Source organism: Canis lupus, chromosome 12 (assembly GCF_048164855.1).
Source record: "Canis lupus baileyi chromosome 12, mCanLup2.hap1, whole genome shotgun sequence".
NCBI classification, from domain to species: Eukaryota; Metazoa; Chordata; class Mammalia; order Carnivora; family Canidae; genus Canis; species Canis lupus.
The window spans coordinates 4,559,344-4,585,444 of NC_132849.1; the positions used below are offsets into that span (position 1 = coordinate 4,559,344).

Consider the following 26,101-nt stretch of genomic DNA (forward strand, 5'->3'; position numbering starts at 1 on the left):
TTACAAGATGTATTTATTTGAGAGGGGGAGGGGCAAAGAGAGAAGGAGAGTACCTCAAGCAGATTCCCCACTGACCCTGGCTTGATCTCACCACCCTGAGGTCATGCCCTGGGCTGAAATCAAGAGTCAAACGCTCAACCAACTGAGCCATCCAGCCACCCCTGAACTCATGGATTTAAACATTATTCATTTTGATGCTCAGATTATTCCAGATTTGGCCCATGAGAATCCTCCCAAGCCAACTCCTTAGTCCTTTTAACATATCCTCATAATTATTTGAGCACATCCTTTCTGGCACAGTAGGATGTTCCAGGTTCATCTTACAGTTTCTCTGCACCAGCCCTGGAATCAGTCATTTCTCTGAGGAGGCTTGATTTCTTTTGGTGGAGGCTGTATTTAGGAACCAAGATTTGGTCCCTAGATGAGCTCATTACTATGGAGATGTTGCTGTTCACAAAACTCCTCAGTGGAGTGAGCTGTGCACATACACTTAACATCAGCATTTATTCCTCTACTTATCTATACGTATTAAAAACTATAAGTTGGGACACCTGGGTGGCTCAGTGGTTGAGCATCTGTCTTCGGCTCAGGGCGTGATCCCAGGGCCTGGGGATCGAGTCCCACATCCGTCTTCCTGTGAGAAGCCTGCTTCTCCATCTGCCTATGTCTCTGCCTGCCTCTCTCTGTGTGTCTCTCATGAATGAATGAATGAATGAATAAATCTTTGTAAACTACAAGTTTACACCAAAATCTCCAATTCCAGTCCAACATCACTAGGTATATTCTATTTTTCTCTCTTTCTGTATTTATAACTCCCTTTTCTGAAAGTGAGAAACCTGGCTTCCATTAGCTTCACTATATGATTTTTAAAAATCAGTTCTCTTATGTGTGACCAGTCTCCTGTCACTGCCACCATCTCCATTCGTGCACAGCATCCTTCTCCTCCTCCTGCCCAGAATTTAGTACTCCTCGATGTGCTACTGCTGCACTGTCCCACCCTGTGCCAATGCACTCCTCAGCCTGCATTAGCTCCCACAACCTATATCAGACCATCCCCTCATGATGATATTCTCTTTAGCCTATGGTGGCTCCAATGGCCCACCTCAGGTCACTGCCACTGCCACCTCTCTGCTTAGATATCTTCCTCACATCTCATGCTGGGCTACAGTGCATCCATCTCTGCCTCACACAGATGCCTACCTTGCTTGGCTCCACCTAATGGCTTTTGGACCAAATTGTTTACAAAAGGAAGGGATTTGGGAAGAGGGGGGAACATATATATATATAGTGATGTAGGGTTTGTAATTTTTTTTTTTTTGAAGATTTCTTTATTTTAGAAAGAAAGCAAGAGAGCATGCAAGCCAAGGAAGGAACAGAGGAAGAGGGAGAAAGAGTCCTCAAGCAGAGCAAGAGTCCACACTGAGCAAGGAGCCAACTCTTAAAAAAGAGTAAAGATCTTATTTATGTATTTAAGAGAGCGCAAGTGGGGTGAGGAGGGGCAGAGGGAGAGGGAGAAGCAGGTTCCCCGTAGAGCCGGGACCCCAAAGTGGGGGCTCCGTCCCAGGACCCTGGGATCACAACCCCAGCTGAAGGCAGATGCCTAACCAACTAAGCCACCCAGTCGCCCCATACCTATGTCATTCTGAGTCAATGTTCTTTTATATGTAGTGTGTTGTTTCAATATGTAGGGTTTTTAAAATATTTCTTCTCTTGATTTACAGCTTTTAGTATTTATTTTCTTCCCCTGCTCTGATTTTCTTCTTTAGGTCTATGATCTGTGTGTTAGAGCTCCTTATCTTCTTTACCTATCTTTAGCATTTGTCACTGTCTCTTGAGTCCTTAGTATCTTTTCGTTTATTTTCAACCTAAAATTTTTTTGGCATCCTATTTCTCTTCAGACATCATCTGTTGTATTTATTCAGTCTTATATTCTTCCTAGCCTTCATCTCTGAGATTTTTTTCTTTTATTTCCAATTCTTTCCTGAGTTTAATCACCTCATAGTTTCATTTCTTCAAATTCTGGCTTATGTTGTCCTTTTATTTCTTGTTATCATTTCCTCAGTATCTTTCAGCTCATTTTGAAATAGTGAATGAGTTTATCTGTTTGTGAGCATGTCTGTCTGGCATACTTTCCTTTCCTGTAGGGATGTTATTCTCCCTATTCTCTTTTTTCTTGAAATAACTCTGTGTGGGTTTTGCCTTGGAGCCTTTTCTGTTGCTCATTTCTTTCGGAAACATTGATTTTCTTGAACTTTTAGGAGTCTCAGTTCAGGACAGCTTTTCTAACTGCATCAAGCTCCCTCTGCTGTTGTTTTTGTGGAATGCTTCAAAAACCGTGGCGGCATGCTAAGATTTCCTAGCTTGGTTCCTCTTCACTTTTATCTAGATCTTCTCCTTCTTTGCCTCTATTATCCCTGTTCTGATTGATTTTTTCTCTGCTTCCAGCTGTTTTTCCTCAAAGTGTAGCACTGCCCTAGAAGGGAGTTTTGCTGATCAGTTGGAGAGTTCCTGAAATCTAGTCTACTTCAGCCCCTTGAGACCTGGGACCTTGCCTTCTCCACCATTGGGTTGGGCATAGCCCTTCTCTGTTTCAACTCCTGTTTTCAAATTAGCCTGTTGTGTTTTCCATTTAATGCTTGCTGGCTCTTTTGGGATCGTCTGTTCTCAGGTGTGTCTGATGCCCTGTTGTTTTCCTCTGCTCCCTCCCACACAAATAAGTAACACCTCGCAGGTCTTTGAGCCAGCGGTGGTTATGAGACAGGGGAACTGAAGGTGATGCAGACAGGCTGAGTCCAAGGACCCACAGAAGAGGTACCGCAGAACCAGCCAGGAGGATCCTTGGCTTCATGCAGAACGGAAATCAAACATGAACCAGCAGGAAGTGGAAGCAGTTTATAAAATATATATATATAATAGAGATACAGACAGAGCACCCAGAAGACTCAGAAAAAAAAAAAAAGAGAAGGGTTATCATCTTATTTGGGGTCTGAAATTTATATTGGCTATTGTAGTTTGGTGTATGTGTCCTCTTAGGCATCTGGTAACTGGTCAGAACAGGGTGGTCAGAGGCCGGGTGTCCGTCATAAGTCGCTCAATCCCTGAAGCCAGGGATTTGGTGTCAAGGTGTTTAGAGTCATTAGTCTTGGAGAATGTTCATGATGACCCCGCCCTGTCATTCCTTAGATGTTATCTATTGTACTGGAAGACTCCGAAGATAATATTATCTCTTTGTCCCTTACCAGGTGGACATATGATATCTGCATTATAAGGCACATGTATAGTGAGGTAAGGGTCCTAGTGAGAATAGAAGCTGGAAAAGGAGCAAAGGGGGAAAAAAACAGCTTTTTTTTTTTTTTTTTTTTTATGGGATCCCTTTAGTTTTCCTGTCTCAAAAGGATCCCATGAAAAAAGCCATTTTTTTCATTTGCTCCTTTTCCAGCTTCTATTCTTGCCGGGACCTGCACTCTTCTCCACCCTCACTCCCCACACACTCAAGCCTTAATGTATGCCCTTCTGTAAAGGTCAAGGAGGGAGGGGCAGAGAGAGAAGGATAGAGAGAATCCCAAGCCAACTCTGAGCTGAGCATGGAACCTTCTGCAGGCTTCCATCCCACAACCCTGAGATCATGACCTGAGCTGAAATCAAGAGTCAGGCGCTTAACCAACTGAGCTACCCAGGCACCCTGTAAATTGCTGCAATAAATTTTTTTAAAGATTTAATTTATGTACTTAACAGAAAGAGAGAGACTGCACAAGCAGGGGGACTGACAGGCAGAAGGAGAGGGGGAAGCAGGCAGAGCAGGGAGCTGGATGCAGGACTCAGTCCCAGGACCCAGGCTCCTGCTGCAATGAATTCTTAAACTTTTATTGTTACATAGTGAAGTTTTTGTTTCTATAGACTGCATCAAAAGATGCCTACCTTTATTACTTCTGTATGGATGTCATACATATAGTACATAATCCTAGATGCAGGACTCAATTCATATATGTAGGGGTGCCTGGGTGGCTCAGCTTGGTTAAGCGTCTGCCTTCGGCTGGGGTCATGATCCTAGAGTCCTGGGATCAAACCCAGTATAGGTCTCCCTGCTTCGTGGGGAGTCTGCTTCTCCTTCCCCCTCTGCTGCTACACCCAGCTTGTGCTCTCTCTCTCTCTCTGTCAAAAAATAAATAAAAAAATTTAAGTATATATGTATATATCCATGTAACCACTATTCAGATCAAATTATAAATCTTTTCCCATAAACCTCCCTTATACCCTTTCCAAGTCAATAATCCTCCCCCACGAGGAAAGCACTCTCTTGATGTCTATTAACATAGATTTGTCTCTCTCTTCTTGAACTTCAAGTAAACAAATGATGCAGTCCTCTCTTATGCTTGGTTTTTGTTCAGCCATGTGCCTTTGAGATTCATCTGTGCTGTTGTGTGTAAGAGTAGGGTTTTTTTTCTCTGTGTGGTATTCATTGTATAAATTGGAGTCCATATTTAAATTTTATTATGATAAAATACCTGTTATAATAAAATACACGTGGGATCCCTGGGTGGTGCAGCGGTTTAGCGCCTGCCTTTGGCCCAGGGCACGATCCTGGAGACCCGGGATCGAATCCCACGTTGGGCTTCTGGTGCATGGAGCCTGCTTCTCCCTCTGCCTGTGTCTCTGCCTCTCTCTCTCTCCCTCTCTCTGTGTGTGACTGTCATAAATAAATAAAAATTAATAATAATAATTTAAAAATACACGTAACATAAAACCATTTCATTTTTTTTTAAGATTTTATTTATTTATTCATGAGAATACACAGAGAGGAGAGAGAGGCAGAGACACAAGCAGAGGGAGAAGCAGGCTTCATGCAGGGAGCCTGACGTGGGACTCGATCGAGGGTCTCCAGGATCACACCCTGGGCTGCAGGTGAGCCACCGGGGCTGCCCAACATAAAACCATTTTAAGTGTACAATTCAATGGCATTAATTGCATTCACAGTGTTATGCAACTATCACCACTATCCATGCCCACTTTTTCATTACCCAAACAATCGCCACTCCTCATTCCCCTCAGATGCAGGTAACCTCCATTCTGCTCTCTGTCTTTCTGAATTTACCATTCTGGATAACTTAGAATAAGTGACATCATACAATATTTGTCTTTTTGTGTCTATTTCACTTAGCAAAATGTTTTCAGGGTTCATCCATATTGCAGCATTTGTCACGATTTCATTACTTGTTAAAGTGGAATGATATTCCATGGTATGTATATACCACATTGTGTTTTCTCATTCATCTGTTGATTGGTATTTGGATTGTTTCCACCTGTTGGCTATTATGAATGAGCACTTTTTTTTTTTTTTAATGCATTCTGGTGGATTATTTTCTTTCTTTCTTTCTTTTTTTTTTTTTTAAGATTTCATTTATTTACTCCTGAGAGAGAGAGAGAGAGAGAGAGAGAGAGGCAGAGACACAGGCAGAGGGAGAAGCAGGCTCCATGCAGGGAGCCTGACATGGGACTCGATCCCGGGTCTCCAGGATCATGCCCTGGACTGAAGACGGCACTAAACCGCTGAGCCACTGGAGCTCCCCATGGTGGATTATTTTCAAAACGATTGTATTGTGGACTGAATTGTGACTGCCCCTCCACCAAAAATTTACACATTAAAACTCTAATCCCCAATGTGACAGTATTTTGAGATAGAGACTTTAAGAAGGTTAAATGAGGTCCTGTGAGAGTGGTGCCCTAATCCTACCGAACTGGTGTCTCTCTTTATATGAAGAGGAAGAGACACCAGAGACCTTGTACAGTCTTTCTCTTGTATTGTCTCTCTCTCCCTACATGTACAGAGGAAAGGCCATTAAAGGACGTAGCAAGAAGACAGCCATCCGTAAGCCAGGAGTAGAGGCGTTGCCAGAAACCAGCCTTGCTGATGGCACCTTGGCCTCAGACCTCCAGTCTGCAGAACTATGAGAAAATAAAATTTCTATAGTTTAAGTCACCAAGTCTGTGGCATTTTTTATGGCAGCCCAAATGAACTATTAAAGATTGTATCAAACTTTTACCCTCATAAATAGTGTGTAATTAGAACGTGCCTGTTATCTCCGCACCCTCAAAACCGTTGGACATTATCAGTCTTTAAATTTTTGCCAATCTGATAGAGAAAAGTATCTCCTTGTCCTTTTATTTATTTTTTTAAAGATTTTATTTATTTATGTATGAGAGACAGAGGGAGAGAGAGAGAGAGAGAGAGGCAGAGACACAGGCAGAGGGAGAAGCAGGCTCCATGCAGGGAGCCTGATGTGGGACTCAATCCCGGGTCTCCAGGATCAGGCCCTGGGCTGAAGTTGGCGCTAAACTGCTGAGCCAACCCGGTCTGCCCTCTCCTTGTCCTTTTAACTTCCATTATGCTGATGAAGAGGGTTATATTCAAATCTCCTATGAACTACTTCTTCATAGTCTTTACACTTTATTTTGCTTATTTGTTTCACATTTATTTATTCAAGATTTTATTTATTTAACAGAGAGAGAGCACAAGCAGGGGGAACAGCAGGCAGAGGGAGAGGGAGAAGTAGACTCCCCGTGGAACAGGGAGCCCCACGTAGGGCTCCATCCCAGGACCCCGAATCATGACCTGAGCCAAAGGGCAGACACTTAACTGACTCGTTTTTTGTTTTTTGTTTTTTTTAAGATTTATTTATTTATTTTGGAGAAAGAGAGCATTAGCAGGGGGACAGAGGGAGTCAGGCAGACCCTGTGCTGAGTGCAGAGGGCTTAATCTCACCACCCTGAGATCGTGACCTGAGCTCAAACCAAGAGTCAGATGCTCAACTGACAGTGCCACCCAGGCACCCCTGCTTCACTTTCTAAAGTTTTGATCTTTATTCTCTGGGTTTTGTTTTTATATGTGATATGAAATAATGTATCTAACCTGATTTTCTTCCAGATGAATACACAGTTATTCCCATACCATGTACAACTAAACATCCTTTTCTTTTGTCAACCTTTGTGAAATAGTAAGTCCTTACATATACTTAAAATCTGCTTGTAGGTGTTGTTCTAGTGATCCATCGCACAGTTATGTTGTAATAAGTTTTAACATTAAATAAGGCAATAACCCTCCAAAAAAGTTTTTAGAACTTTCTTGACCATTCTTGTACATTTATTCTTCCACATGAACATTAATTTCTTCCATTTCTTCAAATCCATGGGGATTCTTAATGGAAAATAATGATTAATTGAGAAAGTTCAACATTTTTTAAAAAAGATTTTATTTATTTATTCATGAGAGACAGAGAGGGGGGTGGGGCAGAGACACAAGCAGAGGGAGAAGCAGGCTCCATGCAGGGAGCCCGATGTGAGACTCGATCTTGGGTCTCCAGGATCATGCCCTGGGCCGAAGGCAGGCACTCAATTGCTGAGCCACTCAGGCGTCCCGAAAAGTTTAGCATTTTTATATTAAATTTTCCCATCTAGAAATAAGGTTTACCTTTTCATAGATTAATTTATTGATCTTTAAAATAAGAGTTCATCTTTTCCTCATCTAGATTGTGGACTTTAAATGATTACTTTTTACTAATTTTGTCAACATAATTCACTGTATAAATAAAGGGATAGAGCCCATATGATTATATCCAGCAGATGACCCCAAAGAAGCACTTTCTAAAAATCAGCAGTCATTCGTAATAAAACTGTATGCAAAATAGGAATATAAGTAGAAGTCCTAAACATAGCAATTCCTATTTGCCAAAAGCCAACAACAAATGTACTAATTGCTGAAAATTCAAATCAGGAATGTAGAGAAGCTTGCTGTTACCCTAAATATTCAACATTATTTTGAAGATTTCATCTGATTTATTTATTATTTCAACAAATGTTGAATATTTGCTATAAACTGTTTTACATACAACAGTCTTTATAAAGTGGTGAATGAAATCCTTGCCTTCATGGAGCTTTCACCTGAAGGTATAAGACAAGAAAGTGGAAAAAAGTGGCATAGATATTTGAAAAGATGAAATAAAATCATTTATACTTATAAATAATGATTGGAGGATCCCTGGGTGGTGCAGTGGTTTGGCGCCTGCCTTTGGCCCAGGGCGCGATCCTGGAGACCTGGGATCGAATCCCACGTCGGGCTCCCGGTGCATGGAGCCTGCTTCTCCCTCTGCCTGTGTCTCTGCCTCTCTGTGTGTGTGTGTGTGTGACTATCATAAATATAAATAAATAAATAAATAAATAAATAAATAAATAAATAAATAAATAATGATTGGTTGGGATTGGCAGCTTCCTCAACATTCAAGCTCCCACTTTGGGGAAGTGAAAACCTCGGGGTCACTTTGATTGAAGGCACAGTATCAGTACATGTACACAAAGGAATTAAAGTCACAGGAATTATTATAAGCTAAGGGAAGGGCAGTCCTCTGTCCCAGTCCTCAGTAAGCAGGAGGTAGCAAGCACCTATTACTTATATAGTGGTTGGGGCAGAGGCCACTAACTTTCTGGGGGTTTACCACTAAGTGGTTATTTGAAAAGATGCCCTGGGGGCACCAGATGGCTTGGTCGGTTAAGCCTCCAACTCTTGATTCTGGCTCAGGTTATGATCTCAGGGTTATAAGATTGAGCCCTGTATCGGGCTCTGCCCTGGGTGTGGAGCCTGTTTAAGATTATCCTTCTCCCTCGACCTCTGCCCCTCCCCACTCCCTTACTAGAAAGAAAAAAAAAATGTGTGTGTGTGTGTGTGTGTGTGTATATATATAACATATATGCATAATATATACATATATATTTAATAAATAAAAGGCACCCCCAGAATAGCACTGGAGGAACTTGGGATGGAATCCTAAACTCAGGTCCTTATCTAAGTGTCCACACTCTGGGTGTGAGCAGGGTTGTTATATTGTGAAATACCAAGGCAGCAACTCAAAATGGCTGTTTTCTCACTACACTTACATCTAGCCTTTAAGCATTTACTGAGCTGCGAGCCCCCAAGTTCTAGAAGGGATAGAGGAAGTCTCTTGCTCAACCCCCACACCCCTCCCAGGCGGACGAACCCTGTCTGGTTATGGATATTCAGAGTTTTAACCTAATCCTCCCTAAATCAAACAAAAACAGATTGAAGATGAGAAGGGTAATTCTCACATGCTTCCTGCCAAAATTATACTTAAGAGTCTTTGTCAATACATGAGATAATAGAGCAGATCAGAGTCAGATTTTATATCTCTAAGCAAAGGTTACTGAGGCTTGAGGCAAGAAGAATATAAAAAAAGTTCAGGCTTTTTAAACATATTTGCAAAAACAATAAAATATTAGATTGACTCCAGCAGTGTATTAAATAATATAACACGACCAAATAGGGTTTATCTCAGGACTTCAAAGTTAATTCACCATTAGGAAATTTATTAATGCAACCCACCAGATTAGAGAAAAGAGAATATATAATTATCTCAGTGGAAGCAGAAAGAGAATTCAATAATATTTAACAGCCACTCATGAAAAGAATTTTTTAAAAAAAGCTTTTTATGAAGAAGGCTGATGGGAATTTCTTGAACCTGACAAAGGATATCTAGCAAAAATCCTACAATAGACATTAGTGGTAAAACATTTGCTGTTGCCCCATAATCTCATTAAAGTAAACAACAAGATAAAGAAGACCATTATCACTGCATTTGACTGACTGGCAATCCTTGCCTCATAAATAAGACAAATGGAAGGAAGGAAGGGAGGGGAGGAAAAAGAAATGAGACATAGGAATCGAGAGGGGAAGAAAGAATTGTGGCTGGGCAATATGATTGCCCATGTAGATTTTTTTTTAATTTTTATTTATTTATGATAGTCACAGAGAGAGAGAGAGAGAGAGAGAGAGAGAGAGAAAGAGGCAGAGACATAGGCAGAGGAAGAAGCAGGCTCCATGCACCGGGAGCCCGACGTGGGATTCGATCATCCCAGGTCCCCAGGATCGCGCCCTGGGCCAAAGGCAGGCGCCAAACCGCTATGCCACCCAGGGATCCCTGAAATGAAGTATTGATACATGTTACAACATGGGTAGATTTTGAAAATATCCCGTTAAGAAAGCCAGATACAAAAAGCCACATATTGTATGATTCCATTTATATAAAATGTCTAGAAAAGACAAATCCATAGATTAGTGGTTGCCTAGGACTGGGGCTAGGGAATGGAAAGCAGCCGCTAAATAGTAGGGTTTTCGGTGGGTTTTTTTAGATTATGAAGATATTGTAAAATTAGATTTTGTTGATGGTTGCATAACTGTAAATATACTAAAAACCACTGAACTGCCCCCTTCACATGGGTGAATTTTATGGTATGTGAATTATAGCTCAATAAAGCTGTTTTAAATGTGATCTGTGAGGAAAACTAAAAAAATAAATAAAAATAAAATAAAAGTGATCTGGGATGCCTGGGTCGCTCAGTCAGCTAAGCCTCTGACTCTTGCCTGAGGCTCAGCTCAGGTCCTGATCTCACTGTTGTGAAATCAAGCCCTGCCTTGGGCTCCACGCTGGGCATGCAGACTGCTTGGGATTTCCCTCCCCTTCTGTCCCTCCCCCCACAAATAAATAAAGTGATCTGAGAGGAAGCAAAGCTATTGGAGAGCAAAGGGGAGAACTTTAGCCCTCCTTCCTCATGTTTGGAACAAGCGCTTCAAAAATCCTACATTAGAGGACTTGTTTCTGCAGCCACATTAGTCTTTCTTGATGCTTTATTTACTATTTTCATTAACATCTATGATCCAGTTGCCAGGCTTTTTTTCAATAACTGTTCTCTTCTACATCACACTCTTTTTTAGGGCCCCTGGCCTCAAGAAAGTATTCTCTGAATTTTATGGAACAGTCCCTCTCCAGGCCCACTTGAGCCCAAAAATGACTTTTAGAAAATATATATTTAAAAAACCCTGCCCTTTATCAATAACAACAACAATAATAAAATGCTGCATACAAAGTATATACAAATAAATATACAAAGTAAATACTATCTAATTTCACTCTTTTCTTAAGAAGTAAACTTCCTTTGCATTTTGTCATGTCTGTTTTTATCCACAGGCAAACAGAGGGGTTTTTGTTTTTGTTTTTGTTTGAAAATAGAATCAGGTTATACATATGGTGTGGCAGTTGGCAGTCTGCTTTCTGCCCAGATATCTTGACCGTCCTGTGCCAATATGTATGGTCTGCTTTCTTTATATTCCACAGCACAGACATATCCCAAATTATTTAACCATTCTTTTAATGAAATGTCTACCGTTTTCACTATTATTAATAATGCTGGGCAGCCCGGGTGGCCCAGCAGTTTAGCGCCGCCTTCAGCCCAGGGTGTGATCCTGGAGACCAGGGATCGAGTCCCATGTCGGGCTCCCTGAATGAAGCCTGCTTCTCCCTCTGCCTGTGTCTCTGCCTCTCTCTCCTCTCTGTGTATTCTCATGAATAAATAAAATCTTTTAAAAAATTAAATAAAATAATGCTGCAGTGGACAGCAACTTTTGTATATTTATGCACTGGTTCAAGTATTTCCATAAAATTGAACTTGGGGTCAAAATCTTGACATCTAACACTTTGAAAGATCCAGCATTGCCTTCCAAAAAAACCATCATTTTGACCATAGCATAGTATAAGATTGTTAAATCACTATGTTGTACACTTGAAACTAAGGTAACATTATGCGTCAGCTGTACTTCAACATAAATAATTTAATGTTTTTAAAGGCATTTCAGTGAACCCTCCCATTAACGATGCATGAGTGCCATTTGCTCACACCCCTCCAGTACAGAATATTATCAACCTAACTTTTGTCAAACTAATAGGACAGAAAGGTTTTGCTGGCATGCACTGGCTTGTGAAGCCTCGTTGTTCCCATGTCCTTCTAATTCCATGGTTAGTGATGGTTCATTGGTAGCTTGAAATCAGTATTATTTACACCACAAAATCAGCAAAGATTTCAAATTAAACACACACATACACACAAAGTAAGAAAGGAAATATGGGTAGAAATTACTGTTCTTGTTTTATGTTTTTGTTTTTACTGGTCTCATTTTTATTTTATTTTAAAGATTTCATTTAATTATTTATTTATTTGATAGAAAGAGAGCACACGCAGAAGGGCAGAGGGAGAGGGAGAAGCCAACTCCCCACTGAGCAGGGAGCCTTGGGTCCAGATCCCAGGGCCCTAGGACCAGGACCATGACCTGAGCCCAAGGCTTAACCAACTGAGGCACCCAGGGATCCCTTACTGGTCTCATTTTTAATTAGACTTTTTATTTGGAGGTAATTATAAATTCACATGCAGTTGTAAGAAAAAATATAGAAAGATCCTGGATACCTGTTTCTCCCGATGGTAACATCTTTCAAACTATAGTACAATTTCACAACCAGGAAATCATTGATACGGTCAAGATTCAGAGTGTTTATGTTACCACAAGTTTCCTCGTGTTGCCCTTTTGTAGCCACAGCCACCCTCAGCCCCACCTGAACTCCAGGTAAGTCCATTTCTATAATTTTATCACCTCAAGAATGTTATATAAATTGAATCATACAGTATGTAAACTTTTGTGATTGGCTTTTTTTCACTCAGCATGGTTCTCTGGAGATTCACCCAGGTTGTCATGTGTAAACAATAGTTCATTTTTAAATAATTGAGATATAATTGACATACGACATTAGTTTCAAGTGTACAGCATAATGATTTGGTATTTGTATGTATTTTAAATTACCACCACAATCAGTCTAGTTAACATCATCACCACTAAATTTTTCTTTATTGTGATGAGAATTTTTAATCTACTCTCTTAGCAACTTTTATTTTTTATTTTATTTTTCAAAAGATTTTATTTATTTATTCATGAGAGACAGAGAGACAGAGACACAGGCAGAGGGAGAAGCAGGCTCCATGCAGGGAGCCCAATGTGGGACTGGATCCCGGACCCCAGGATCACACCCTGGGCTGAAGGCAGACAGACGCTCAACCACTGAGCCACCCTGGCGTCCCTCTTAGCAACTTTTAACTATGCAATACAGTGTTATTATTTATGATCACTATGCTGTACATTATATCCCTATGACTTATCTATTTTATAACTGGAAATTTATACATTTGACCCCCGGCACTGATTTTCCCCATCCCCCACACTCCTCTGGGAACTATCAATCTGTGTTCTATGAGTTGTTTTTTTAATTTCACATATAGGTGAGATTTGTCTTTCTATATATGACTTATTTCACTTAACATAATGCCCTCAATAAGGATGCGGAGAAAGGGGAACCCTCTCACACTGTCGAAGGGAATGCAAGCTGATGCAGCCACTCTGGAAAACAGGGTGGAGGCTCCTCAAAAAGTTAAAAATAGAGCTACCCTAAAACCCAGCAATTGGACTACTAATTTACCCCCAAAGATACAAATGTAGTGATCTTAAGGGGCACCTGCACCCCAATGTTCATAGCAGCAATGTCCACAATAGCCAAATTATGGAAGGAGCCTAGACGTCCATGGACAGATGAATGGATAAAGAAGATGTGGTGTATACAATGGAATATTACTCAGCCAACAACAGCAAAAAAGAAATCTTACATTTGCAACAACGTGGATGGAACTAAGAGGGTATTATGCTAAGGAAAATAAGTCAATCAGAGAAAGACAATGATATGATTTCACTCATATGTGGAATTTAAGAAACAAAACAGAGGACCACAGGGGAAGGGAGGAAAAAATAAAACAAGATGAAATAAAACGAGAGGCGACAAACCATAAGAGACTTTTAATTATAAGAAACAAAAAGGGTTGCAGGAGGAGGGGTAGATGGGTGATGAAATAATTGGATGATGGACAGTAAAAGGCACATAATGTAATGAGCACTGGGTGTTATATAAGACTAATGAATCACTGACCTCTACCTCTGAAATTAGTAATACACTCTATGTTAATTAATTGAACTGAAATAGATTTTTTAGAAAACATAATACCCTCAAGCTCCATCCATGTTGTCACAAATGGCCAGATTTCCTTCTTTTTATGGCTGAATAATATTCCAGTGTGTGTGCATGTGTGTGTGTTCACACACACGCACGCACGCACATAATACATTTTTTTTACTCATTCCTCCATTGAGAGACATTTAGGTTACTTCTATGTCTTGGCTATTGTAAATAATGCTGCAATAAACACTGGGGTGTGTGTATCTTTTCAAGTTAGTGTTTTCATTTTCTTCAGGTATATGCCCAAAAATGGTATTCCTGGATCATAGATAAGTTCTATTTTCTATTTTTTAGGATGCTCAATCCTGTTTTCCATACTGGCTCTACCAGTATACATTCCCACCAACAGAGCACAAGGCCTCCCTTTTCTGCACATCCTCACCAATACTTGTTATTTCTTGTCTTTTTGATTATAGCCATTCTAACAGGTGTGAGGTGACAGACATCTCATTGTGGTTTTGATTTGCATTTCCCTGATGATGAGTGATGTTGAACATCTTTTCATGTGCCTCCTGGTTTTCTGTGTGTCTTCTTTGGAAAAATGTTTACTGATGTCCTCTGCCCATTTTAAAATCAGATTGTTTGTGTTTTTTTGCTATTGAGTTGTATACATTCTCTATATATCCTGGATATCCACCCCTATCATACAGATGATTTGCAAATATTTTCTCTTATTCCATAGGTTGCCTTTTCATTGTGTTGATGGTTTTCTTTGCTGTGAATTTAATTTAATAATTTAAGTAATTTAAGTTAATTTCTTTTTGTTGCTGAGTAAACTTACCATGGTGTGGATATACTACAGTTTATTTAATCATGGCCCATTGAAAGGCATCTGGATTGTTTCTATTTGTAGTCATTACAAATAAAACATTCCTGTACAAATTTTGTGTGTACTGTTCTCATTTTCCCAACTGATCCTGAGGCTGTTGCTGGTATTTATGACTTTCCTCTGTTACTTCTTATTGCCTTGCCTTAATAATAGCTAACATTTATAGAGTGTTACTGCATGCCAGACCCTGTCCTAAGTGCTTTCTAAGTGTTACTCACTTAATTCTCAAAATAACATTTGAGGTATATGAACTATTATTATTCCTATTTTACAGGTGTGGAAACTAAAAAAGAGACAGGTACACAGCCAGGATATAAGCGCTTAGAGTTGAATCTGGCTGGGCTGGAACCAGAACTCAGCCTCTAAACCACTATGTTATATAGCCAGGACTCAAAGATGGTCAGGATGCTTTCCTTATGGAGACAAGAAACCTAGATCTTCGCTCCTGGAGGATCTAAACTCTTGTTTATCTTGAGTCTGCTGCTTTAGTCTTCTGCTGACTTTCACCATTAGTCATGGTGGTATAAGGTACCCCTGGGGTACCCCTGGCCTGCACCCATCTCCCCCCAACCCTATTGTGTGACAGCAACCTTATTTTCTCTAAATCCCCAAGATCAATCACCCCAGCTAACAGCTCACCCCCCTTTTCTGCATGTTCACTTGATGGCATAAAAAGCCCAAAATACCCAGGTCACTGTGGAACTATTGGTGTCTCCTCTTTGTGGAAGCGAATCTCCGTGGGATACCAAACCTCTAAACCAGCAGAGCCCAGAGTCATGGGTCTGCTAGCCAAAATGTGAATGAGTCATAAGGCCCACCCTTATCTCTGTTTCTGGGCCCATCGTGTATTCTGGTTGAAAAAATAGTGCCATAGGATGCTTGCTCAATCAGAACACAAATTGCACTCTGTGGGCAGCACTCCACTCTTAGAAGGTTTTGCCATAAATGAGTCTTCAGTCAGGCCAACTACTTCTGAGGGATGGTGTACATGAAGATCCATGACTCTTGTGACTGGTCATGTGGTGGTTAAACCATGGGCTCTAGAGCAAATTGGATTCAAATACAGACTTCACCACTCAATTATTCTTGACTTTGAGTAATTTATGAAACTTTCCTGTGACTCAGTTTCCTTATCTGTAAAATGGAGCTAATAATAGTATGTTGCTCAAAATGCTTGCTTATAAAGTTTAGATGAGTTAATCTCTGCAGGCCACTTTGCACGCTGGACATTGCCAGCTGTCTGTCACTGTACAGTGAGAACTTTGGTCAGAAGCCATATTGTGAGGACCATCAAGGGAACCTACGAGGCATCCAGGATATCCACAGATAGTGGTGGTGGCAAGTGTATGAGAACAGGGAAAATAAATCCAAATATGAAATTGCTCCCTAGAGAGGAAAAAATTTCTGCCCCCTTCTTGTTGAAGAGGCCTAACATAAGCATCCTTCACCAGATGGTGAACTGGTTTGGTAGCTTTTGTTGTCCAAGTAGACCTTCAGAATAGCCCCTGCTGGGCCAAACATGGTAAGGGGCTGTTCATCCTATGAAGGCCATGTGCAGCCTGCGTTCTTGCCATCACAGCCACTTCATTCATGGAATGTTTGGGGAGGAAGTGGAATGACACCCACAAAGTAGGATCCCCTAACCACCTGATCACGAGAAGCAGTCTCCAGGAAGGAGACCTTATTTGTGATGATGAATGGCCATAGTGACACAAATTTTCTTATATTCTGGGACCCTTCTGTGAGGTTTATGTCCAAGCCATCTTCCTAAACCCTCTGTCCTCAATCCTCTGATTTTGTTCTCTCCAAGTCTGTCTACCTGGCCAAAGCACTGGCCTTGCACATTGACTCAGTAAAGCTCCTTGGACTATGTCTTCTCCCAACACAACCAGTAATGTATTCTACTTGAAATTTTACCCACTGGAGGATTTCCCTCCTCCGCTAACTTCCAGGACTGTCTCTCAGAAAGCATTATTTTTGTTTTTAAAGAAAGGGGACATTTATTACTTTTCTGCAAGTTAAGAAAAGAATCACTAATTCTCTAGCTTTGAAAGTGAATATCTTGATAATAAGATTCCGTAAACTTAGAAACTTAAAAAATTCAGTTTTCATAAGTTTTATAACATTTCTTTACTGTGGTAAAGAACCTATAACATTACATTTATCATCTTAATCATTTTTAAATGTACAGCTAGTTCAGTTGTGGGTTTGTGCCACAGATCTCTAGAACTTCAGAAGGGCTTTATTGCTGCAATCATAACACTAACACTTAGTGCATGCTCAGTGCCATTAGAAGAGCTTTACATGCATTAAGTCATTTAATTTTTAAAGCAATCTATTAGTGTAGGTATTTTTTTCTCTCTCTTTTAGAGATAAGGAAACTGAGGTACACGGAGGTTAAATAACTTGCCCAAATTCATGCAGCTGGGAACTGGTGGAGCCAGAATTCAAACACAGGCAGTGTGGCTCTAGAATTCTTGCTGTTAATGTCCTAATAGACCACTTCTGCCTGGTGATGGTGTATTATGGAGAGCCAGCCACCTGCCATCCAAGCTCGAATGTTTTTTCTTCTCCATATCTTTCCCTGAAGCCAGGGGAGCAGGCTTTGAAGCCATCAGAGCAGACTAAGGAAGGAGATGCTTTTGGCAAGACAGGGCAAGCTAGAGGGCACACTAAGACATTTTGGTTTCTTTCTGCCTTAGGTAAGTTCTCAGGCTCCACCCGCTGTCCTTGGAGGTGAAAGAAGTATGGAGCTCCTGAGACCCTGGGCCAACTAAGTGCGCTTGGGCCACAAAGTGACCCAGTGTCCCATGTTTCATTTCTCTTGGGACCCAGAAGCCCACCAGAGGCTATTTATCAGGAGAGGAGCTGTTACCTACTGAAGCAGCCGAGCCTCGACACCTCTTTTGGCCACCCTGGGGACTCTCCTGGGTCTTGCTTGCCATGGTCTCCTGGGTCCCCAATTTGCAGAGCACTGTTGGGTCCATTGAATCATAAGGCCCCAGTGGCAGATGTGCTGAACTGCAACAGGAGCAGCCAGAGAGCCCTTCTTCCAGGACCCCCTGTCAGAACACTGCCTTTGCCTCTTGTACTCCAGGTGTGACCCTGGCTCCACCATTCCTGGGAGCTACTGCAGCATGGCTAGCCACTCACATGCTGGCCTGAGCCCACACAGACCAGAGCACACTCAGCCACCATTCTCTTCCTTTGTGTCTGAGCTGTCCCTGACACACCTGGCTCTCCAGGACTGTCACGTGTTTGCTCCCCGCAGCAAGGGTATCTGGCAAAGTGAGCATCTGGCCTTTTCAGTTCAGTGGTGGTAGTGGATTCCATTTCCCACCAAACATAAAAAGGGCTGTATGCCCTTGCCAGCCCTAAACAATGAAACACATTGCGAAGGTTCTATGATTAACTACCTAAGAGCTCGAGATTGGCTGTTACAGGCACAGAGTCCCAAATCAGGTGCCTACATTCTTTTTTTTTTTTTTTTAAGATTTATTTACTTATGATAGACAGACAGAGTGAGAGAGAGAGAGAGAGAGAGAGAGGGGCAGAGACACAGGAGGAGGGAGAAGCAGGATCCATGCCGGGAACCTGACGTAGGACTGGATCCCGGGACTCCAGGATTGTGCCCTCGGCCAAAGGCAGGCACTAAACCGCTGAGCCATCCAGGGATCCCCCAGCTGCCTACATTCAAACCCTGGACTCTGCTACCCACTAGCTGTGTGAATTGGAGTAAGTTACTTCCTTTTTGTAGGCTGTAATTTCCTTATCTGTACAATGGGCATAATCAAACAGTTTCTACTTTATTTTATTTTATTTTTTTCAAACAGTTTCTACTTTATAGGTTTGTTGCAAGGATTAAATAAGGTAGAGCACGTAAAGAGCTTCAAGAAGTACCTGACACATATTAAGCTCTTATGTGGGTGTGGAGATCATTTCTTTGTCTTTAAAGTGCTTAAAACAACAGCAAGGATATACTAAGCATTTAAGAAGTGATATCTGTTGTTGTTATCATACTGACCTGTTTACGGCCTGCTTGTATTTCTATGGACTGGATCCTAGAAGTGGAATTCCTAGGTAGAATGCTATGTATGCACAATTTAACTTTTGATAGGTATTGACAAATTGCATTTGCTAGTAAGGCATCAGTTGGCACTCTCACCAATCCTGAATGATGCCCTCTTCCTCATGTTCCCATCATGACTGGATTTTAGCCTTTAAAATTTTTGCTCATCTGATAAGCAACAGTGTTACTATATTCTTTCAACATTTCAATGTTTAAGTTATGCATGTATTTCAAGCTTAGTATAAAATTTAGAAAATACATAATTGGTACATAAGGTGAAAAATAAAAGTTGCTCTCTTTAATCCAAGTCCTCAGAGGTAGCTAGTGTTTGGTTACATTTGGTAAGTTTTGTATGATAAAAGAAGCTTTATCTCCTCAAATCCTTTTCTATGAACACATAACCGTATATATATATGTACACTTAAATTATATACTAAACTAAAGTATACAATTACATACTATGTAATTATAAATTATAGTTTAAATTATTTAGTTTAATATATAAATGAATCAAATTAATTAAAACTCTATGGTTTAAATAATTAATTTTATATATAGTTTTAATTAAATGGGATTATACTATTTTTCTGCTTTTTTCCTCCTTGACCATATTTCTTGGATATCCTTCCATGTTAGTATGTATAAAACTATCCATTATGGTTGCTCAGTGTTCATGTTGTGGATGTTTCATACTACATTTAAGTATTCGGATGTTGGTTGCTTCTGACCTTTCACTATTATGAATAATGTTACAATGAACATCTTATTAATATATTTGGATACTTGTCTATTTCCATAGAGTAGGTCACTAGAAGTGGATTTCAAAAAAAAAAAAAAAGAAGTGGATTTCCACTGAAAATGTTGCTAGGTGTTGCTAAACTGCTTTTTTTTTAAGATTTTATTTATTTATTTGACAGAGGGGGAGAGAGAGCACAAGCAGGTGGAGCGGCAGGAAGAGGGTGAGGGAGAAGCAGGCTCCCCACTGAGCAGGGAGCCTGATGCAGGGCTAGATCCCAGGACCCTGAGAACACGGTATGAGCCGAAGGTAGAAGCCCAACAGATTGAGCTCTCCAGATGCTTCTAAACTGCTTTATTTTATTTTATTATTATTATTTTTGAAATTTATTTTATTTGTTTGGGAGAGAGAGGCAAAGGAAGAGGGAGAGAGAGAATCTTAAGCAGACTCCACACAGAGCCTGACATGGGGCTTGATCTCACAACCCTGAGATCATGATCTGAGCCCAAATCTAGAGGCAGACACTTAACCGAGTGAGCCACTCAGATGCCTGCTAAACTGCTTTCTTGAAATGTTTCACCATTTTATACTTTTGCCAAAACCTACAGGAGTGCCCCTGTCCCCATCTTCTTCCAACATTGAATATTAACAACCTTTTGATTTTTGAAAATCTTACCATATTGCTTTTGCTTCATCAAGTAATTCTTTAATTGCTAATGAGATTGGGTATCTTTACTTATGTTTATTAACTATTTATTTATTTATTTATTTATTTATTTATTTATTTATTTTAAAGATTTTATTTATTTATTCCTGAGAGACACAGAGAGGCAGAGACACAGGCAGAGGGAGAAGCAGGCTTCCTGGAAGGAGCCTGATGTGGGAGGACTCAATTCCAGACCCCAGGATCACGACCTGAGCCAAAGGCAGATGCTCAACCGCTGAGCCACCCAGGCATTCCTGTTTATTAGCCATTTATTCTTCATTTTTGTATCTTTGGAATATTTTTTCTATAGTTTGTCTTTTTCTAATTGAAATGTATTGGAAAAAAAAAAGAAATGTATTGGAGACCTTTGTATATTAAGAGCAATCATTATTTTTTCAGTCAGAGCCTTTTTAAACTCTGGTTTCTGAGCAGCCTTTTGATAAGCTGACACAGGAAATCCCTTTCCAGACCTCGCTTTCCATCTTTCTACACTTGGACATGACCCTGGGGAAATCCTAGGGGAATAGCAGGTGTATGAAAGACAAAGAATCCAGGGTAGGCAGAGAGGCTCTTCTACATGATTCCATGTAGAGCTGAAGACAAGTCTCCAAAGCCTTAGGATTTCCGTGCCTTTGGGACACTGAAGGGAGTATCCCCCACACACACCCACATATACACACTCTTTCCAGGTGGCATTTTGGTGGTGAGGTGAGAAATGGAAGCCCTGAGAAGAAGGGAACTTGTTCCTGTTTGTCCTGAGCTTAGTAGAGAAACTGTGACTCAAGGATACGATTCCAGGGGACAGAGGTTCTTCCAGCCTCAAATAGAAAGGCTTTTACTTTCCTTTGGATTTTTTATTTGCAGTATTATAACATGTTCAAAATGGAGGCTTGATTAAAGGTTTTGATGGCTTAATTTGGGCCATTAACCAAGACTGATGTAATTCTTTCTTCCCAGGGCTTTTAACTAAGAAGGTGCAAGCCAAGTGAGCCTCTGTAAAGGTGGAGATGATTGCATAAAAGCCATTTTATGGTTCTTGTCTCAGCTTCTCTGGAGCCAGGCTTGGCACAGAAGGAAGGCTGGGGCCGGAGGGATAGGGGTGGAGGTAATAACGAACTTTCACCTGCATCCCTGTGACTGCTCTTGCTGTTACCTCTTCCAGACTACATAACTGTGTTCAAACCCACTTTACCTTTTCTTCTTGTTGATTAGATATGTGACAAGATATGTAATTTCAGTTCTAGTCAGACCCTTCTTCACTTAAACTTGAATCTGTCTTCCTTTCTCACCTGCAGATTAAAGAGATTTAAGGGGCAGCCCAGGTGGCTCAGCAGTTTAGCGCTGCCTTCAGCCCAGGGCCTGATCCTAGAGACCCAGGATCGAGTCCCATGTCGGGCTCCCTGCATGGAGCCTCCTTCTCCCTCTGCCTGTGTCTCTGCCTCTCTCTCTGTGTGTGTCTCTCATGAATAAATAAATAAAATCTCTTAAAAAATGTATTAGACAATGGGGAAATTTGAACACAGAATATTTGACAATAGGAAAGATTTGCTAATTTGTTTAGATGTGATTAGGATATGGTGGTTTAAAAAAAAAACAATTCTAATCTTGAAGGGATGAATACAGAAATATAATGCAAGAAAGATCATCTGTCCATGGTTTGTAAAACAATCCAAGGTAGAGGAGGGCTGGGAGGTATAGTGGAAGCCCGATGGGTTATGAGCAGGTTTTTAGGAAAGGTGGGTGGTATACCTGCAGGTTCATTATACTATTATGTCTCTTTTTGTATATATTGAAATGTTCCACTGAGAGAGAGAGACAGAGATACAGAAAAAGATCTCCCTCTCTCCCTCTTTATTCTTTTTTTTTTTTTTTGTCTGCAGAGATGGGGAACAGTTGCTTTCTAAACACTTCCCTCTCCTTGATGTTTCCCTTGCTCTTATCATTAGAGACAGGCACCTGATAAAAGTGAGTCACACTTAACACCTCAGGGGGAGTCCCTACAGCCACAAGGTGAGAAGAGGCCATCCAGTCCCACAGAACTGCACTGATAGCGGTGAAGTTTTCAACATCCATGGAAGTCCACGAGGGAGGACATTTCTGAGCGGGTTGGAGGTAGGCAGGAAACCTTCAAGGTGCCTCTTATATCATGCCCCTTGAAGGAAGCCCCTTAGCAGAGGACATTCCCCACTCCACCCCCAATCTTCTCAGAGCTTTGTTGTTGTTCTGGGTGGCAGGCTTTGAACTCAGCATTTTTCAGAGATGGGGAGGTGCTATGAAATGAGTGTGAGCAGCTCCTTGGATTTGTAAAACTCTCTTTCCTCTGATGTGAGATGAAGAAAAAGCTATTTACCTGTCCAGGTTTGCTGTGGGCAGTACCTGAGATCACTGCCAGCATGCAGAGCCCGGCCTGGCGCCAGTCACACCTGCTAACAGGTTCTCAGGAAACCCTACCCCCTTCTGCAGAGGACGTGTAGTTGTTCTGGTAAAACAAGGAGAAATGAACAAGAGAGGGTCAGAAACTCTGCCTAGCTGGTAAAAACCTCAACCTGTCCAGCCAGTCCTACCTCAGGCCTCCACAGGCCACTGCTACACGTGCTACAGGCCCCTCAGATTATGTGTGGTGCTGCTCGTTGGCAGGCAAGTGTGCACATGTATAGACTGGACGACCTCGTCTAATCCCTGTCTACTCTCCGCCACCCGCATTATCCCAGGGCACTCATTGGACATCATGCTACTGGTTTATATGTTCCATGACACTGGCCGTGTCCCTCAGCATGCATCTCTGTGAAGCAGACACTCTGCCTCGTTCCCCACTCCATCTACCAAATCATGCTCCAGAAGTGTTTGTGGAGCACAAGATTGAATACGTGAAAGAATGACCACGCACATTTGCATCTCCCAAAGGAAAGGGCAGGCAGGCCAAAAAAAAGGAATACCTTTATTTGGGGTTTTGGTTACAAAAGGAATATATGCTTATTAGTTTAAAAAAATATGCAAGTGCATAAAGTAAAAAGGGAAAATTATTCCTTTCCCTCCATTGCTTCTCTCCGAAGATAACTGTGGTGACACTTGGATGTCATATCTTTCCCAGAACACAGGGGTTCCCCCTTCCCCTTGAAGAAGACCATGAAGACCCCACTGCTCAGTTCAGGAGACACCTGATTCTTCACCACTCTCCCCATTCCCAGGAAAGAGCCTCTGAGATTCCCCAGAGACAAAGCACCACAGCTTTCTGCCTTCCTTCTAGTGCTCCCGGCCTCCAGCACCTCCCCTCCCCCTCCACCCGCCCTCCCCACCTAAGCCAGAGCCAAACCAAACACAAAATGGCCCCAGAGAGATTAGAAAAACTGTGAGCTCCAGAGGCCCATGAACCTGGATGGGAATCCTGCTGGGCAACTCCCAGGTTTTTTTACTTGGCCTCTTCCCAAGTAAAAAGAGGAGGATTTACCTACAAGATTAGGGTGTGACGAAGGTTAAGTGGGGCACAAGGGCAAGAGTGAGTGGGCTCATACAGGTTAATTCTTCTTTCTCCCTAATATCACTCCCCTGGCTGGATTTTTATTGCTTCCATGTCACTTTGGTTTTGCTAGAGATGAAGAAAAACACTTTTTTTTTTACATGAAAGTATTCCTGGAGACCTCAGGTTCATCATATCCTCTCCTTTCCCTTCCCTGGGCTTAGTCCTTCTTCCCTTCCCTTCCCTTCCCTTGCCATCTTGCCAAACAGTGGTCCCGGGACCCGTTTAAAGAGGCCCAAAGAAGTCCGACTGAGGCTGGAAGGAAAGGGGGGAGCCAGCAGTGGGGCTCCATGCCCCCAGATACGCAAGAATCCACTTTCTGTCTGTGGAGATGGAGCAAAGCCAAAGTCCAGGCAGCAGTTACATAACCTCCTGGCCGTTCTGCTGCCAGCCCGAAAACCTACCTCTAATATTTACTGTGCTTTTCTGGAGCTTGAAACAGCAGGAAGGAGTATAGGCTGCACACAGCCTTCTTTAAGGTGGGGGTGCCCAGTGTCAGGGCAGGTACAGCCTCCTGGGATTAGCAGCCTGGGGCCACGATCCCACCCTCCCCGAGGACAGCCTGGCCAAGGGGAGGAAGCCCAGTGCTCTCCCCCTCTCCCTTCTGTGAATCTAGGAGTCAGCCAGCTTTGGTTGGACTCTGGTTGGCTAGAGAAAGATTGGACAGAGGGAGCCCTTAAGTTCCTGAGAAGTTACATTTGGGGTGCTCAGGCCACAGTGACACTGATTGCTCCCACCATGGGAACAAAGACACCAGGGGCTATGGAATTTCCTTTACTGGCCCGAGCCCTCTCCCTGGACTGCCTCCACCCATACCCCTAATTTGGACAACTTTTCACAAGCACCTTGCAGGCTCTGGAAGAAGCACTCTGGGAAAAAGCAGCAAAGGCTAGGGGTGCCATGCAGGAGCTGCCATGAACCCCAGGTCTGAGTTCAGGAACGGAAGAACTTGCAGTCCAGGATGGAACAGTGCTTTGCAATTCTCATTCAGGACAAACAAAATCCCAGTTTCTTTTTTCTTTTCTTTTCTTTTCTTTTCTTTTCTTTTTTTTCTTTTCTTTTCTTTCTTTTCTTTTCTTTTTAAATCCCAGTTCCTCTGGAGGTAATGACACAATGACTTTTTATAAGAGGGTGAGGATGGGTTTGCTTTCTCTTTCAGATCTTGGGTGTTGGGCTACTTCAAGTCCCAAAGCGGGAAAGTAGAGGAGGCTTAAGATGGGACCTCAGGAGGAAGAGGAGGCCAGAGTGGGGGGGAGCAGGCTGAAGGCAGGGTAAGTGGAGGCAGCCAGTGCATGAACTCAGCAAAGGCGAAGAAGCAGCCCTCGGAGGCCACCCCCTGTAGGACAGCTGTACCCACAGGGCTGACTGCAGCACGACTAGCTGATGGTGCAATGGTGAGGGTGCAGAAGGAGGAGAAAGCCAGGAGAGGTTGAGAGATCCTGGGGAGAAGAGGGTAGGAGGAGATCCCTGCCATAGGTAGCCACAGAGTATCCTCCTGTGTGGGTTCCTCACCCACAGAAACCGTTTGGCAGCCCGGTTTTCTTCCCCTTCCTTCTGCTGCAGTTTGGAAAGTCGGCGGATCTTTCCGCTGGCAGTGTCAAGACCAAACTTGGTCCCTTTCACTATCCAATAAAAACTTCACCCCATAGCTTTCATCCAAGGAGATGAAAGTGGCTTCTATAGACACAGAGTCAGCAGGTTCCAAGAAGAGTAGAGCAAAGTTTATGCTTGTCAGGCAGCCAGCTTTCAGGGAAGAGGGGGCCCTTGGCTTCAAATGAAGGACTGCTGGGGCGGGTTCCCTTGCACAGCCCTTCAAACCCAGGCTTCTCTGGATGAGGGCAGCCCCAGAGAGGGCTAGCAGGTCAGGCCTCAACCGAACCTTGGCCCTTCAGCAAGCAGCTGCCATTTGCCCGGAGGCCATTACATGTCCCTGGGACACGCCACTCTCAGGCTCAGCAGCCCCTGCCAGCAGGGAACCCTCCAGCTGGAGGACTCCTTTCTTACATAGTTGGAGACCCTTAGAGTTTTATGACTCATCACAGGCCAGTTAGGGACAGTGGCACCATTCTGGGCTTCCCTGGGGCCCTGCTATCCACCTTGGGAGCTGTTGAGAGACCAAGCAGAGAGATGGGGGGGAGGGCGGGACTCCACTTCTATCTCCTGAGATTTATGAGGTTAATAGGAAGTGATGATGGGCACTGCTGACTTTCCTTCCACTTCAAAGCTCAAGAGGCATACGCAAGTCTGGAGAAAGTGAAACCTGGATATACTAAACCTTGCTTCTCGTCAGGACAG

General features: G+C 42.3%; 1 long non-coding RNA gene across 8 annotated transcripts in view; it reads left to right on the forward strand.

Annotated features, from left to right (window-relative positions):
* LOC140600912 (uncharacterized) overlaps positions 1-14,831 on the forward strand; it is a 30,048-nt gene extending 15,217 nt beyond the window's left edge. For 2 of the 8 annotated variants that reach the window (XR_012004030.1, XR_012004020.1), the window contains one exon: positions 5,826-5,977. This is a non-coding gene — a long non-coding RNA (uncharacterized lncRNA). Of the gene's footprint in view, positions 1-1,322; positions 1,449-5,391; positions 5,978-6,922; positions 6,942-12,353; positions 12,373-12,424; positions 12,458-14,243 lie in introns of those variants that run through there. The other 6 variants (XR_012004023.1, XR_012004026.1, XR_012004028.1 and 3 more) reach the window with 6 other exon arrangements.
* The last annotated feature ends 11,270 nt before the right edge of the window (positions 14,832-26,101 follow it).